Source organism: Hydra viridissima, unplaced genomic scaffold (genome assembly GCF_058129835.1).
Source record: "Hydra viridissima isolate aposymbiotic clone 2 unplaced genomic scaffold, HvirCarnegie_v1 scaffold_1, whole genome shotgun sequence".
NCBI lineage: Eukaryota > Metazoa > Cnidaria > Hydrozoa > Anthoathecata > Hydridae > Hydra > Hydra viridissima.
In genome coordinates, this window is record NW_028324300.1 from 41,134,920 (window position 1) to 41,153,243 (window position 18,324).

The 18,324-nt window shown below is 29.2% G+C and overlaps 1 long non-coding RNA gene across 1 annotated transcript; it reads right to left on the minus strand.

The window, feature by feature from the left end:
• Positions 1–365: 365 nt before the first annotated feature.
• On the minus strand, positions 366–7,548 carry LOC149895048 (uncharacterized). The gene is made up of 8 exons (XR_016448304.1): positions 6,495–7,548; positions 2,630–3,015; positions 2,358–2,421; positions 1,576–1,739; positions 1,436–1,500; positions 1,028–1,125; positions 778–872; positions 366–695 (listed from the first exon to the last, which is right to left on the minus strand). It is a non-coding gene; the product is annotated as an uncharacterized LOC149895048 (long non-coding RNA).
• Between the last annotated feature and the right edge of the window lie 10,776 nt (positions 7,549–18,324).

The following is an 18,324-nucleotide window of genomic DNA, read 5'->3' on the forward strand; positions in this document are numbered from 1 at the left end:
TGCATCTAATATGCATCTGAGAACTGGTCTAAAAGATGTCTGAAATCACGTCGTGAATGAACGCTAAATAGACGTCTATCTTATAGACATCTTTTAGATGCATTTTATTCGATAAAAAATTAATCAAGTAGACGTATATTTGACATCTTTTATGCATCTAAAAGATGCACTTTTATCAAATAAAATGCATCTAAAAGACATCTATAAGATAGACATCTATTTAGCGTTCATTCACGACGTGATTTCAGACATCTTTTAGACTAGTTTTCAGATGCATGTTAGATGCAGTTTAGATATCTTTTGCCGACTGAGTTAAGATTAAAAAGTCTTTAAAAAATTACACAAGTAAAGAAACAATTAGGTTCAAGTTGTTGAAATTTATTTACCAAGATTATAAAACAAATGTTTACAATAAGAAAACTATAATTCTTTACTGAGTCCGCCAACTCGCTGTTCCTCGGCATCGGTATCAAAAATATAATATAATAGCATGTAAATAATGCACTAATTCTTTAAAAGACATGTAGAATGATTGAAAAAAATCTGTTTACATGAAACATATATAAACTTTCACTCGACTTGTTGCCAAATTTCATAAAAACATCAAAGATATGAGATATAACACGTCTTTCTGGTACAAAGTAACCTTATTAAGCTGTTTTTTTCTATTTATTAACCTCTTCATCTTCAATTATCTGAAGAAAATATAATATATAATAATAGTTAATTTGAAAATATAATTTTATTTATTTTAACAATTATGTGTCACCAATTTACATGTAAAGTCTTTTTTTTTCTGATTGCGAGCAGGAGCATTTTGCAAAAACATTTTTCTAGATCTTTTATTGATTCAACATTGAATTCACAGGAGCCTGTCAAAACGAAAAAATTTTAAAGTATTCAACATAATTTACTTTGGTATAGATAAAGAAAGGTTATGGAGACAAAAATACTAGTATGGCACAAAAATGAGCTAAAGAGTATATTTTTAATTCAAAGAGCAGTTATATACACATTAAAACTATACCTCGTAAAACACTCCAGATATTTACAAGGTTTTCAAGACTTATTTTTTCCCCATCACCTTTTCGATTTAATTTAGATTGTAGCTGATTGGAAATTGACCTAATAGATATTTTTACAATAAACTGATATATATATTTGAATATTTAAATGAAATGACATATTTGAATACATGAAATAAACTATTTGAATGAACTATAAATTGTAAAATTTTGCAATCATTATATTTAAACTCCGAACAAAATTACTTTTTCATGTAGATACTAGTTAAATACCTACAGTAAATTACTCAAAAGTTTTATTATTTTCAAGTCACAAGTAATTGTTAGTCAAATGGTCAAAATTATTTGTTTTTTACTGCTATTTAATTAAATTTCTGATTAACTGAAATAAGATTGGAATTGTCATTTACCTTCGCATGATCATGAAAACATTCTCTCTTGGCTTTCTGCCACCAACTATTTTCAAACTATCAAGCTAAAATATAAAACATTTAGAGTTAATCCTGAACCTTCAAATAACCCAGACAAAAACAAGATAATTAGATCATACCAAGTTATTATATTCTGATTTGTCCTTTTGATTATTATTAGGTGCTACCAATTGGTCAACTGGTTCTAGCAACTTCACCGCAGTTTCATGAAACTTTACTTCAACAAGCTCCTTTAAAATAAGTTTTATTTCAGCCAGCTCTTTGAGAATAAGATGTTGCACCTCTATAAATATTTGTGAATTTGTGAATAAAGGTCAGTAGTTACCTCAAAGTTATTATTTAGCACATGAAACCAAATAGCAAAAATATCCTATTAGTTGTTTACTAATTGATCCTAACAATGTTTGGGTACATACCCCCTAGTGACATATCCAGGCTGATTTTGACACTGGTATACCAGTTTGGGGACCCAAAATACTCTGCCATAATTCCAAATCAAATTAGTTAAAATAAACATAATTCATATATAAGTTCTATTTAGAGGGTAATGTAGACTGTTCTGACAGCATTCAAAGTATTTGGACACTGATTCTCAAATTCAGAAATCAAGACCTTTTTTTTCTGCAAATACTGTTTTTTGGAAAAATGATTTTTTTAAAAATATCCATACAGCTGAGCACTGACTGTTTTTTTTTTTTTTAAAAAAAAAAAAAAAGGTCCTCAAAATAGAAGCTGAAATTCTTTTTACCTGTGTCCCTAAATAACTTCTAGATACATCACTGACCACCAATATTATACAAATGCAAAAGAAAGGAATGAATAAAAATAAACCCCAAAAAAGCATATCATTTGTTATTTTATTCACTCCCAGTAGTTGGCATAACATATTTAAAAAACTTACTTTATATATCAGTGGTAACTTCTTGCAAAGAATCAGACAGCGGCAAAAGATGCAGACTGGAATCCTAATAAAAACAGTCTGGACTGTAAATAAACTACTTTGCAATATTATATTTACAAAAAAACTTAATACATGCAAATTATCAGTTAAAAAGGCTAAAATGAAAATAAAAATTCAGGTGCAAAAGAGAACCTTACTTTGACAGATAAAAAACTAAAAAGTCATATACTACTCTGCTTTATTACATACAATTATTGATAACTTCCTCTTACTTTTCTTAGGGTGTGGCTTAAGAGCAATTCTTGATCTTTCCTCCTGTAAAAAGTTTGGCTATCAAAGAGATTTGTTTAACTATTTATACAATACTTAAACCTGGTCAAATGCTAAAACACCCAAACAAACTTTTCTTCAAAGTTGAGCTATGTTCGTACTCATTAAGCTCATGGTTATCAGTGTATTCATTGTCAGAAAACAAATACTTAACATAGTTAGAATATTCCTCAAATGTCCTTTCATTCTCATACTATCTCCTCCTAAGATTCCAACATTAAGTATACTGTTTAAAGATACAAATGAGGATTCTAGTAATTTCTTGTATTCATTTTGAATCTGCGACGTCACTGTTGGTATGAACTTTTTGTAAAGGGCATAATTGTATCTAGATAAAAATGTTTTTATTTCAAGACAAAAAAAAGGCAAATAAATCACACCAGTCAAACTTCTAAAAACTCCTTCCTCTCACTGTTGTTTTTAACTATTTTTCTCAATGGAAACGTTATGTGCACAGCCAACCAATAAAGCAGTTTTTGGCGTTATTAAAAACGCCATATATTTTTATAAAAACACACATTTATATTAAAATTACATTTTAATCTACAAATAAAAATATCAACTTAAGAATAACGTTCTTATCTTTCAGATCATGAAGTGATTTTAGTAAAATGTTATGCACTGAAACCATGAAAATATTTCGTCGTTATATTAGCAAGTAATTTGTAATAGCATGTAATTTTATTTATTTAAAACTCATTCAAAATTATTATCATTATGATTTATGTTCTTCATAGTTTAGTATAAACTTAGCAACGTATAAATTTTTCTTCCTTTCTAGAAACAAGTTTCCGCCATGCACATTTCTTTAATGGCGGTCATTTATAATAACCGTTCTGTAAAATCGACTGTCTTCAGTTAAAATTTCTTCTTTTTCTTCAACTGATCTATAGAAGACATTTTAAATGCATCTATATGTAACCGAAAAGAGATATCTATGCTTTAATCTCGTTTATACATCTAATATGCGTCTACAATTGGAAAAAAATAGAATCACTGAAATTAGACCTTTTTTCGATGAATAATATACGTCTAAAATATACGCATCTACGAAAGATGCAAATTAGAGTAGTTTTAAATGATCTATAGACGTCTTTTGCCTGCTGGGTCATGCTTTAATAAAAGGGAAAGTGGGCCTGAAATGGACACCCAAATATATTTTTTTGAAGCATAGTGAATGCAAGTTTCATAATAATAGTTTACAGATATAGACAAGTATAAATCATATTAAGCCAGATGAGTTTTGTGAAAATAAGACATTTCATGATTTATTTGACAAAACCAAAACAAAAAAAGTTACTTTTTTTGCGATTAAAACAGCACCGACAATTGATTAACAAGCTACTGTTAGTAGCATTAGTTAAAAAATGCAATATTGCTCAACACAGTCTTTACATGTAAATATATCCTCTTCATAGACATTCCCATTTTCTTTAGCACAGCTCTCATAAAACCATTGATCACAAGAGACACAGCTATTCTTCAGTTTTTATAGAAACACTTTTTATTACCCAACAATCTTCACATCCATCACAAGGAGCATGATCTTCTATTTTTTCATAGTAGACATCTACAAGGCCTAACTTTCCTTTAAATCTTGCAGATGCTAACCAATTATGCAATATCATGTTGTTTCACTGTTTTGCTACGTCAAATTTACTAGTCCTCTTTTAGTGATCAATAGTACAGCAGTAGCCACTGGTACAAGTAAGTCACAACTAATTGCAGCTACAATCATTAAACCTTCCGCTAAAATAGTATCAGTTTTGAATGAACAATTGTCTGTTTTCATTGTAAATTTTCCGTCTTATTACAGCGGAGAAAATAGAAATAGCCTCACCTTTACTTTTTGTTCTAATTTTACAAAAATCGCAGTAAAACAATTACTAAATCTACTTTATTTCTTATTATCTTCTTCTAGAACTAAAAAGTTTATAAATTGGTATGTTTAACTAATTACAAATGGAAAAAAAATTAAAAGTATTCAATTTGAGGAGAAAATTGAATTAGTCTCATTAACGTTATATACAAAAAAATTAAGAAAATATTTTGTTTTTACGCTCATTAAATATTTAGCATTGCTTCCTGAATTTTTAATGACTTCAAACATGCGACTTGACATACAAGTCACAAGATTATGGATAGTTTCTATAGATATTTCATTCCAAGCTTCTCTGATACGAGTTTTCAGCTCCAAGGTGTATTCAAATTGCTTACCATTTTCATAAACTTTTCTAGAAAGTATTCCCCATAGATTTTCAACTGGGTTAAGATCTGGACTACATGCGGCCCATTCCATTACGTGAATATTTTTCTCTCTAAACCAAGCTTTTGTAAGCTTTGAATTATGGATAATAGCATTATCTTGATGGAAAGTGAAATTTTCACCCATCCATTTCCTACCATGTTCAAGCAAACTTAATTCTAATAAGTCAATATAGTCCTGTGAATTCAATTTTGTTTAAATCCATGCCAGTTGATGTTTTCCAGCAAAGGAAAAAGCCCCCCAAACCATAACATTTCCACCACCAAAGTTACGACTCATTCGAGTTTCTTTCTCTTTTTGAGGATCGTGCCAGTAATATTGATAGCCATCAGGACCATCTAGATTGAACTTTTTTTCATCACTAAAGAGAACCTGATGCCACTCTTCTTGCCAAGACATGTATTCTTTTGAAAATTGTAATCTAACTTCTCTATGATGAGCAGTAAGTTTTGATTTTGGTTTACGCTTTTTCCAAACTGTGTTTGGATCTTCATGTAAGATTTGTCTCACACGTTGAACAGATGCAGGTAATTGTAAATCAGCACGAGTTTGAGATGTAGTCATGTGCTGAGCAGCAGCACGATGTACAATAACTCGTTTAGTACGATTATCAAATTTACGTTTGCCACCACTTCCCTTATAAGCTGCATTATTAACGCCAATCTTGAAGTAATTATTAACCACTTTTGGAGATCTTTTAATTTTCTTTGCAATTTCCCGATTAGATAAGCTTGTATCTTTGAATGTTTTGATAACTGCTAATTCTTCCTTCGTTAAACGCTTACCAAGTCCCATTTCAAATTAAGGTATCAAAAACCAAATTTTAAAAACATTATGAGCACTGATTTCACAGTCTTTGTTTAACTTACAAATAATAATAAAAAACTAAGTCACAAATGCGTATCACCAGATCAAAATATACAAGTAAACTGAAAATAAATATTGATGAAGCTAATTCTATTTTTACTGCAAATTTCAAGTATTATACATTTTATGATTTTATTAAATGTACCGCAATTTAATTATGCTATATTATAATCTATAAAGTTGTTGTTTGTAACAATAGTTATATGTGTGTGGATACAAAAGATGCACCGTACAAACTTGTCTACAGATTTACAAAATATCGGATCAGTACATGGTGAGGCTAATTCTATTTTCTTCACTGTATATGAATTCACAAAGAGCTCAGCTACACCAATTTAATTTACATCACGTTTGTCTCCTAATTATAATTTGAATTTAAGTTAAGGAAACACAAAAACTTCAGTTGGTTTCAGCATATCACTGAAATGGCTTAAAAAAGTTAAGAGCTTCATTTTTTTAATTATAGAAGAAGAATGGAGCCTAGAATCCTGGTTTAATTTTTATGAGCGTCCTTTAGTAAAGAAAGTGAATCTGATCAATAAACAGCTACACACTTATCACGTCGATGAACTAACTCCTTTTTATCCGTCAGGTGTTTTGTTCTAAAACTTTTGGTCAGCTTTTGATGTGGAAATATCGACATTGGAGGCAGATATATGTTAAAATGTACTTACTATATTTCTTGTACTTCTTTAATTTCTTTGAAATAATTTTCTTTGTCGTTTGTACAACTGCCATTCACATTGTCATTAACCTTATAAATGTTAACGGCTGGGATCTTTCGCACTCCATTGTTATCAAACAATGTTGATGGCAGTGCATCGTAATACTTTTGAACTTTGGCCTTATTAAGCTTTAAAGTGTCCTTAATTGAAACAGCGTCTGGCTCACGAATAGATAGTTCTAATTGTCTTAATAGAATAATTATTCATCCAGAGAGGAACGGGATTTTTTCGACTCTTAGATGCTGTTTACAGTTCAATATTGAAACACAATAGATCAATTGTAATCTGTTATTAAACCATTTATTTAGCCTCAATGTCAACTGTTCTTCTTGCGTAGCCACACCTTCGCCTTTTCCAAATATCTTTAATTGCTTAATTAAAGTTAGTCATTGTTTTTCGCAGCATTTTGTAATGCTGCCAGAATATATGTCGCCCATTCTTCCTATTTGGTATAATCTTTAAGTTAAGCAACTTTGCTATTCAACTTTGAATCTAAATAATTCCTAAAAATTTTTGGGAAAGCTAACGATGTTTATTTATTATTTCATTTTATGATTACGACAAAGAAAAAAAAGAAACTGGAAAAAGAATTAATATAAAAGTTAATTATATCAACAGAATAGTTTTTTGTGGCGGCAGTTCTTTTAATCTGTGTGCAGTTTTTTCAAAAACAAACTAAAATATTCATTATTTATATTTCCATTAACATTATTTTGATAAAGTGCTCAGAGCTAACTAATAAAGTTAATCAAATTGTTTATAGTATAGATTGTGTCCGAAGTGCCAACAATTTATATTATCCATATGACAAGTAAGTCTCTAAACACGCAATAAACTAACAGTAAAAGTTTTAATATTATAATCAGCTAAATTGTTGTTTATCTCATAGATTTTTTATATTTACCTACCGAATACATTTTAAATCACTTTTCCCTGGAGATTTTACACTTGACTTTGTAATCTTTTCAAGCAAAAAGTTCCAAATCAACTTTCATAATTTACTAATCCTTGCCATGTCTGTGCTACGAGGAAATTTAAAACTACCCACACTTTTCCCATAAATGGCAAAAGTTCAGATGTATTATTGCGCGTAGTGAATCAATTTTGAAATACTACTCAAATATAATTTATTGCTAATGACAACTGCTTAGAGTTAAAATACTTGTATTGTAGAATGTATAAAGGGTTTATTGCAAGAATGTTTCGGAAGTTTAAGATTATACATGACGTCAATCAACATTTATTTTTCTTAAAACAATTTTTTAATATGTGCATAAGAAGTCCTAAAAGTAATCTGCAAACTTAGTTTTTTGAAAGAAACTTAGTTGCATAGCATCAAATTAATACTTCAAAATTTTATAAACATATAAAACTGTACCAGCAACTCTAACTACACTTTAGCGCTGCATTCAATATTATATAAGCTCATCGAAGTTTATGGATTTAATTATATGCAGAATTGCTGAGGTTGAGCGATCAATAACATGCGAGCGATGGAAGAAACTTATCGTAGCGAAAATATAATGTAAATTTATCTAAGTGTAGTTATAATTGAAATATTTTGTATGTTCGTTCTGAGACATTCAAACACTTGAATTTAAGGTTGCGGTTAGGGTTAAAAGATTATAGTCCTGAATGCTTTCAAATTGCTATTTTTGACTGATATTTTTAAAACACGAGCAGATAAAATAATAAAACGAAAGCCTACTAAATTAAAAAAAGTTAAATCTTTAAGTAGTTTATAGTAAAATTTTGTCATAGAATGTATCAAGGATTTACAACATCAATCAGTACTCATTTCTTTGTATAAGTTTTTTAAGTATGTTTTAAATCCTAAAAAAATCAGATAACATAATTTATTTAAAGGAATTGATTTACACAACAACAAATAAATGCATTGTTTTAAATTGCAGGTACATAGAAAACTGCAACTCTAAAAACCAGTAACTACATTTACAGGTTTTTTTGTTCCAGGAATAAGGGTTAGGGCCCCAGGGAAGAGTAAAAAAGCAGCACTAGGCTTCTTAGAAGTTGATTCCAATGTGTTTTCGTTGCTTGTCAGCCTTATTTCTGCGTAGTAGAAATAAGAGCCTGTTTATCTGGACAAGGGCTAGTCTGTTTGCCGAGCTAGCCCGGAAAACGAGCCAGTTTTTAAATTGCGTTTATATGAATTTTTGCCAAAAAAATAAAAAATGATAGCCTGGCTTTTTCAGCCTGGCTTTTTCTAGCAGGGCTGGCCTCTTCATCGGTAAAGTAATAACTTTAAAGATGGCGGCTAGCGACAAAAATACACATTGCACTTTAACAATATGTTTAACTGGTTAGGGTTAGGGTTAGGGTTACAACACAAATAATGCTTCTTAAAAGCCTAATTGTATTATATAAGCTTCTCAATTTAAATTTGATAACTTTTTAAATATTATTCTTTTACGAAAACGATCACAATCACTTCAAAAGATGAAACAAGCAAGAGAGAGGCGCCTTAAAAGAAAAAATCGTAGTTGCTGGTTTAAAACTGGCAGAACTGATTTATGGTGGCATAATATAATAACTGGTGTAGCTCCGCTTGATGTATGGAAAACAAATTGAAGGCTTTCACAGTCTCTTTTCATGAATTTGGTTTCAGAGTTAAGCCTTTATTTATCTCCTGACCCTTTTTCGCCTAACTCTAGAGTTTTATCAGCAGATAAAAAAGAAGCTATTACTTTATATTACTTAAAAAATACTGGATCTTTGGTAAATTATAACAGCAAAACAACTAAAATTTTAAGTACAAGTAAGTTGCCAGTTTTATTATTAAATTTGTTATTTTACGCGGAAGCTTTCAAATTTAAAAAATGTAAGAATTTGTACGCATGCGCACAAATTTATATAAGAAATTAACCAGCCCGTTTGCTAAGATCTCGGCAAAAAACAGTGAGATCTCGCTATCCGGGCTAGCTCGTTTATTTATATAAACGCAAAATAGAGTAAAGTTAAAATATTGATATCCCGTTTACCGAGATATCGACGTCATCAATATTTTAACTTAATTTTATTTTGGGTTTACGTGAATAAACAAACTGGCCCGGATAGCGATCCGCGCTAGTTCGTTTACTCATATAAACGCAAAATAAAATTAAGTTGAAAAAGGACGACGTCGAGATCTCGGCAAATGGGCTGGCAACAATGCCCTAAGAACAATGCTACAACGTCAATTACTCATCTAACATTATTTGATTACTTAATCTGAAAAGCTTCATTGATTTTGGAATTGAAACGATAATTTATTTTTTCTTGCAAAGTTTTTTTTTTTTTTTTTTTTTTTTTTTTTTTGCTATGTAATCTCTTTTTAATATCTAAATCATAACTTTTTTGTATTGAAATTGGAATGGTAGGTAACATGCTTTATAATGTTTTGATATAATAATATAATGTTTTAAAATTTCGTTTTTACTAGTTTTGATAGACTGTTTATAAAATTAGCTTGTTTGAGTCTGTGAGAGAAATATTTAAACTCGATTTTAACTCATGTAAAGTTTATACTTCTTATCTTCGTTGAATCGAGTTTACTATAGTTCTCTGAAATGTTGCGCATATACGAAGTTTGCGCTCGATGGTTTCACTGTTAGTGAAGCCAACCTAGTGTAGACTGATTTAAATTCGTTTAAAATGCGTCATCTTATAACCCATTCACACCAATAATGAAACCTGTTTTAACCGTGTTAATTTAAACTAGTGACGCATTTTTCTATTCACACTGCTTTTTAAAACCTTATTTCAAATAAATGAGTTTTAAAAACTGTAGCTAAATAAGATAACATCGCGAGGTTATTTTATTAAAAAATTTGGTTTAGAAGCCGAGTGGTTTTATAAGTCTCCGAAGAATAACAAGTTGTAATCAAAAATTGAGAATAATATATATATATATATATATATATATATATATATATATATATATATATATATATATAAATCGAAAGAAATTGTTTATATACGTATTATATTAACAATTTCTCTTTTATCTCTCTTACGTCATATATGATGCATTTAAGGATATATTTATATGTATTATGAATAAAAGTAATATGATTTGTGTTTAAAAAGCAACTCTTTCTTCAATATCTTCGAAAATTGATATCTCTTCGTTTTGTAAATTTTCCATTTCTTTTTGTTTTTAAAAAATACTTCAAAGTAGACGTGACCGAAGTATTTTATAAAAGAATATTTACTTGAATTAGCAAATTTAAGTTTTATTCGGTTTCATTACAATAATCCTGATTTATTCTGCTTTGACATGGGTAATAATTAAAAAAGTTTTTAACTGAACACCGTTATAAAAGCGAGTGTTGCTAAAACTCGTTATGTTTGTGTGAATGGGGTATAATAGTCCAAAATTTTTAGTTCCCTAAAAAAACATGATTTTGATTTCACTTTAAAACTGAAAACGGTCTAATTTTTTAGTTTCCGCACAACATTTACCTACTGCAGACTTTAATTTTAAAGTTGATACTTTCTCTGCTAAAAGGAAAAATATCAAATATCCTAAAGATTTCCGTGACAAATACTTGTGTGAGAGTACTTTAAAGCCGAACTCGACAAAAAGTTACGAAAATTTAGAGTCTAATGAGAGTTAACTATATTTATAGACTTTTAAAAAAAAATTCCTCTTTTTCGTTTGCTACAAATTCTAAAAAAAAAAAAAATTCATAAGTTATGCTTGGCACTAAGCTGACCTTATGTAACTTTTAGTTGAAGAAAACCTTGAAAAGTTTTTTTCATTTTATTCAGAAACGAAAAGTGTTTTTTTAAATTTTTTTAGATTTTACAGAGTTGAAGAATATTAGTTGAGTATAATCTTTATAGATTTATCTTTCCTTACCCGAACCTAATCCACTTTTGTAATTATTCCCATAAATATGCAATTCACCAAGTCCGGTTGACCTGCTGGCGAAAAGTAGTAATACTTTTCGTCATTTTTGGAACTATATTCATTGTTGGTAAGAGCATTACTAATTAATTCCATGTGGGAATCGATTTTTTACAGCTAACATTTTAAGATTGTAGTGCCCCAGTCTTTCCCTTTGGTTAACGCTTAAAAAGTACAGAAGAAAAAAAGTATTAACTTTAAAATTTTAAACTTTTAAATTTTTGCCAAACTTCGGACATTCGTATACGAACACCAGTTTAGTGGTTCAAGTTTTAAGAGTAACATTTTCATCATATATACAGAACAAGTGTCGACAAAATTTCATTTTATCAAAAAATATAAATCCAAAAGACAAGTCATTTTTAAATGTAACCTGCTTTAGTTTTAACAACTTGCCTTAATCTATCAGTAATCTGATCACATGAAGCACGGATGGCTTCCGCTGAAATTTTGTCCTAGCAATCCCTTAATTTAGCTTTCAGCGATGTTGCACTTTGGTGAGATGATAAACATAGATTGCTTTTCAAAATAATCCAAATTACAAAATCCATTGGATTTAAATCTGGTAAGAGGGAGGCCTTAAATTCTTTTCCCAGAATCTTGCCATCTTCTCCTTGCACCAATCTTGAACAATGTTTGCAGTATGAGATGTGGCTCTGCCTTGTTAGAGAGTGATGCCGGTCTCTTTAAACGTCTTAATGATCCTAGGAATCATTTCCTCTTTAAAAATTTCAAGTAAATATGTTGGTTTACTATAACTATCTCTTCAAAAAAGATAAGGGGTGATTTTTCACCTTTTGTAGTTACAGCTACCCAAACCATTAGAGATGTTGGTTTTTGGTGCTCATTCGCTCATTCACTTAGATTTCTTTTTTCAAATGTTCTTGATGAAGCTGAGTGTTCGGGCTTTTTTATTAATCGGAGTGAATCAGAGATTCCTACCATTAGAAGATGATCTAGTTTCTCTGTGACGCTTTAAGATTTTTTAGATTGACTAAACGAGGTTTCAAAATCTTTAAAAAGGGCGTTTTTCCAGTTTTAAACAGCTCAGACACTGTCGAACTTTTTCATTCATTAGTGGATTATGTTTTGTAAATTAGATCTGCAAAACATATAAAAAAATAAAACATGGTTGTGAAGTTTTATTCAACAAAATATGACTAGAAATTTTATAAGATTTATTAGATAACAAACTTTTAAAAAAATTGTCTACACTTGGTCTGATCGCCCTGTATATGATGAAAATATTATTCTTAAAACTTGAAAGGAAATTTGACAATTATTTTTGATATACCCGAGATTAAAAATACAAAACAATTTAAAAATAATTATTTAAATTTAATTCAAATAATACTCTTTTAGATATATTTTAAAATATTAAAACTTGTTAAAGTTTAATGTTAAAAATTACTCTGATATTTTTCATTTCTGCTTTACTTCACATCCTTAAATTTATAAATTTTCTCTTTCCTTTGTTTTATCTTTATATTACCAAGAGTTCTATATTAGTCCTAGTTTTTAAAAATATTTAATTCACTTATCTGCCATTTTATTATTATATTTCAGACAAAGATTGATTTTGCTTTGATTTCAATCGACTTTAGAAATATATAATGTAAAAAAGTAAAAAAATTTAAAAATAGTGTTTTAGTAATTTTGATAAATTATTCCTATTAAAGAAAAGGGTGCAGCCAAGTTTTCTGCGAACAGGGTCACCTCTATATATAAAAATGTAGTTTTTTTTTATTTATATTACATTCCTTAAAATTACCGTAAAATATTTCGGATAGTTTTGAACTTTCATAAAATAAAAACTCATTTTTCTTAAATTTTAGAAACAATTTTTTTTCGATAAAGAAAGCAACTTTTAGGTTATCGATCTAGATTACCTTTACGTTACACAAATCTCATTTTTTTCATTTCATATCAATGCTAAGGATGTTAAACTTAATGTCTCAAAGAAAAAAAAAGCAGTGAATCCTGAGACTTAGTAACTTTATGAGATCTAAGGGAAAACAAAGTGCTAAAGAATAGTTTACAAACAAAAATTATTCGTTAAAGCATTAATTTCATTCATTTTTCTCAAACAACCTGAATATCGAATATTGCGTAACGTTAAAAATGCAGTTACATTTGCACAAAACAAACTTTCATTTTAACACTCTCTATAAAATATCACTTTCAAAGCTTCGTACATTTTCTTTACTTCTGTCGAACTCACAAGTGAATTATTACTTGTACTCGTAAAAGTACAAATTTGGTTTTTGCACAACTGAAGTCTTTTGTCATCCATGATCAATTTTTTTTTTTAAATCTTTAAGAGTGATATTTCTCTCGTCCTAATAATGATAACTATTACTATGGGTAAACTTCATTCAAACTTTTTTTTTTATCTGAACGTAAATCAAAGTCAGATTTTAGTTGTGTTGTAATAACCCAATCAATGCAGTATTTTATCTTGGAAATTTTTTTTTTGGGTTGCAGTTTTAATTTTTAAATATGCGCATATAAATAGCATAAATAAATAACACGGCTTCAAGTTTCAAATGTGCACTGAATTCTTGTTGAGACGTATGGTTAGCATTCTCTATCGTAAAAGTCACGCAGAAACTGGTTTTGATGCTTCAAAACTAATGATTTTGATCTGGACAGTATAGAACGTTCTGGGGCACCAAAAAGGTTTGAAGATAAGGAGTTGCAGGAGTTGCTTGATGAAGATCCTTGTCAGACATTAACTGAATTTGGAAAATTGTTAAAAGTTGATGATAGAACAGTTTCGAAACGTTTAAAAGCTATAGGGATGGCCCAAAAGCAAGGTCATAGGGTGCCCTACTAGTTAAAGCAAAGAGACTTTGAACGGCGACACTAAATGAGTGAACTGATGCAAAAAAGAAAGGTTTTTTGCATCGGATAGTCACTGGAGATGAAAGTGGAGTAAGCCAGGTCATGCATTGACATCTTAAGCAAAACCGAATACCGATGGTTCTTTTGTGTAATTGGTGAGATCACCAGGGTGAAATTCATTTCAAGCTTCTAAAACCAAATGAAACCATTCCGGCAGATCTTTACCGATTAGAGCATTTGAGTTAAGCTCTAAGGGATAAACGGCCGGAATAGCAACGTAGACATGATAAGGTAATTTTATTTCACAATATTGCTCGGCCACATGTTTCAAAATATGTAAAAAGTTATTTGGAATCACTCAAAAAACTACGGCGAATGAGGAAGCCTTACCCCACCTGCCATATTCACCAGGCATAGCTCTAAGTGATTACAACTTATTTCGTTCGATGGCACATGGCCTGGCTAAACAACACTTCCAAACATATGCAGACACTAAAAGCTGGATCAATACGTGAACATCATCAAAAGAGGTATCATTTTATTGGCGTGGGATTCAAATGCTACTTGAAAGATGGGGTAAAGTAGTGTCAAATGAAGGGCAGTACTTCGAATAAAATGGTATGCATTTTATATTTTAAATAAAGTACTTGTTTTGTCAAAAAAGTGGCAAAAACTTATTCAAGGTCCTAATAGTTTTTTAACTTTCTAATAAGGGAGATGGAGTTCTACAGAAGCAAGACTTTGAAATTTTAAAAGGAATCTTTAACGGTTTTTTAAGAAGAGCTTTTAGAAAGAGACAGAATCTTTTTGGTTGAAGAGTTTTTGGATAAACAAAACAGGTGCGGAATAAGAATGACTTGCAAAAAATTAAGGCAATTGGAGCTAACCCTACCGCGCCTCCACTTCAAACTCCCCTCAACTTAGAACGCCTATTGAAATCAATTTTTTTTTCTTTCATAAACAATATTCAAATACCTCAACAGATACCGATTTGACCATTAAAAGTTTAAAATTCCCACCCCCTAAAGTAATTTAAGAGGTTGTAACTTTTAGGCGAGTAAATCTTTTTTAAAGAAATTTGAATTCTGTCGATGAATATTTATTTAGCTGAAAGTAAAAAAACAAAACAGTGTTTTTAGAAACTATGTTCTACGGGGAGGGGATTGTCTCAAAATTTAAATTTCTAATTTTGATATCTAATTTAGCATTATAGTTTTAATCTCTAACTTAAATTTCTAACATGAATTTAACCTTTAAAATTCTTCTTTCTTATTTTACATTAAGTTTCTAAATTAAATTTCTTTTATTTTCTATAATAATTTTTAAACTCATTGTTATAAAAACTTTTATTTTAAATTTTAAACTTAAATTTTTAATTTAATTTTCTAATTTAAATTTTGACTTGAAATTAAAATTTCTAATTTGAAATTCAAACTTAACATTGTTATTTAAATTTCTAATTTAAAATTATTGCTTAAAATTTACTTTCAAATTTAATATTATAATATTAAACTTATAATTCGACTTTCTAATAATTTTTTTTTTTACTCTAGTTTATAATTATTATACAAAGTTTAAATTTCTAATATAACTTTTTTATTTTAAGTCCTAATTTAAAATTTCTAACAAGAACTTTGAATTTAAGTTTTTGATTTAAAATTCTTTGACTTTCTAGTTTAAATTTCTAAAGTAAATTTCTAGTTAAATTTTCTAATTAAAATTTCTAATTAAAAAAGCTCTAATTGCTTGAATTAAACATTTAATCTTTTCATAATTTCTGTTTCAATTTTTTAATTTAAATAAACATTGTAAAAAGATGAAATGTTTAAGTTAAGTAATTATAAATTTTTTATCGAGTTTCTAATTAAAGTTTATCGATTTTCTTATTGAAGTTTATAATTTATATTTCTTCTCTAAATATCTGCTATAGATTATTTCTTTAAATTTCTCTTTTAAATTTAGTTTTTACACTCAACTTTAAATTTTTAATTTAAATTTCCTTGTTAAATTTTTTATTTAACTTTTAGCTTGGTTTAAGCTGCTAATTTATACTTTTAATTCAAAATTTCAATTAAAACTACTTATTTGATTTTCTCATATAACTTTCTATTTTTATTTTCTGGTTAATATTTCTTATAATTGATTTTTCTGTAAACTATTTTCATAAAATTTTGTTCTTTAAACTTTTTATATAAATTTTTTTATAATCAAATATAAAAAAATTCGCCTTTTCATATTTTCGTTTCCTTTCGTCTTTAATTTCTTTTCCAAATTTCTTCATTAAAATTTTGTATTTTGTTTAGCCACTCGCATTTTATCTTATGTTTTTTCATATACTGAAATTTTTAACTTTTCTCTCAAATTGAACAGAATATAAATGTTTATGTATTTGACCTCTCTTATTCTCTCTATTTATGCGAAATAAGCGACTCGAACAATATATTTGTGTGACTTCTCTTTTTCCTTTTTTCGAATATATATTTTTCTCATCTTCTTTTTATAAGGCTTTCGTAATGGGTTTTGGGTTTTGAAGGACTGTATGTGTACGAAAGTGGGATATGCGTTCTTTAAAATGATAATCTAATTTAATTTTACTTGGCTTGTACTTTTTTTGCGCGCGCATTTTTCTGTTATTTCTAATTACGGCTGGCAAAAAAGATAAAAGGGGAAATTAATTTTTTTCATATAAATCGATATGAAGATGTTGAGTGAAGTATACGGATGAAGATCTTAAAAATTTCAAAAAAATACTTATAGACACGGGTGCAATTGGATCTGAAGCAAATCCAAACAAACCAAGAGCCTCTAGAAGTGAAAAGTGTCACAATAACTACCCCATTTGGAGCAGAAAAAAAAATTAATGTAGATTTGCAGGTTAAGTTGCGGGTTGAAGTAGCATTTAAATCAAACAGGTGTGAAAGGCAGGTTATTCCATCTGGAGTAACCTGCCAACCATCTGTCAAACTGTCGATCCATCCATATTCGACCATTGCGATGAAAGCAATTTTTACGTAACCGTCAATGGAATAAAGTATTCAAACTACAATTACAACTTGAATTTTGGAAAAAAGAAGATTACAATGGCTCATTCAGACGCATTCTCAATTGATGAAAAATATTACGGTTCAAACGAATTTGTTTGTCAATCTAGATTGTCTTTGCTGGACTACGCAAAGTTATACCCATTATTATTTGTCGACATTAGCAAGGAAAAGGAGAGGGTAGTTGCTGAGACGGCTGCATTGTTAGTGAATGTTCAATTCCGAACACCAACGCCTGCAAATGTCGTCATATTTGCAGTGGTCATATCCGACCGTCTGATGAAATTCGCGTCAAATGGAACAACTATGAATACTCTTTATTAAATCTTGACAAAAAATGAATTAAATAATTTTTTTTCTCAGCATAAGAAAATCATGAGATATACAAAAAAATATTTAAAAAAGTTGCTGAAAGAAATTGTTGTTTCTGAAACGTCAAACAATTTTATGAAGTTAGTGATTATTGCGGTTGAGAACGATCTCATAAGTAAAGATTTACTTTTGAAAGACTCAAAAGAAAATAGACTTGTGGGTCGACCGAAAAGAGATGAAAAAAGCGTAAAACAAAAAAAAACAAATTGACCCCAAGTATGATGGGTTAAAATTTATTAGAAAAAAGCCTGTAACTGTGAGACTGATCTATGTTGAAACTGGTGAGGTGAAAGAGTACAACTCTCTTTACAAAGCAATCAGAGAGACAAGACACGGATGGAATTACTTGGAGAATCGAGATGGAAAGGTGGACAACGGTTTTAAAGTAGAAATTTTTAATTCTGAAAAACGGCAAAGTCGAAAACTCTGACGTGAAAAAACGATGACGTGAAAAAAACAGCAAAGTCGAAAACTTCAAAATGAATTTTTTAACAAGAAAATTTAAAAAATTGAAATGACTTAAAATAAAATCTTGCTAAATAAATAGAACGGAAAACAAAATTGTTAAAGAATTGCGTGAAATCAACGGTTAAAGAATTGCGTGAAGATAAAA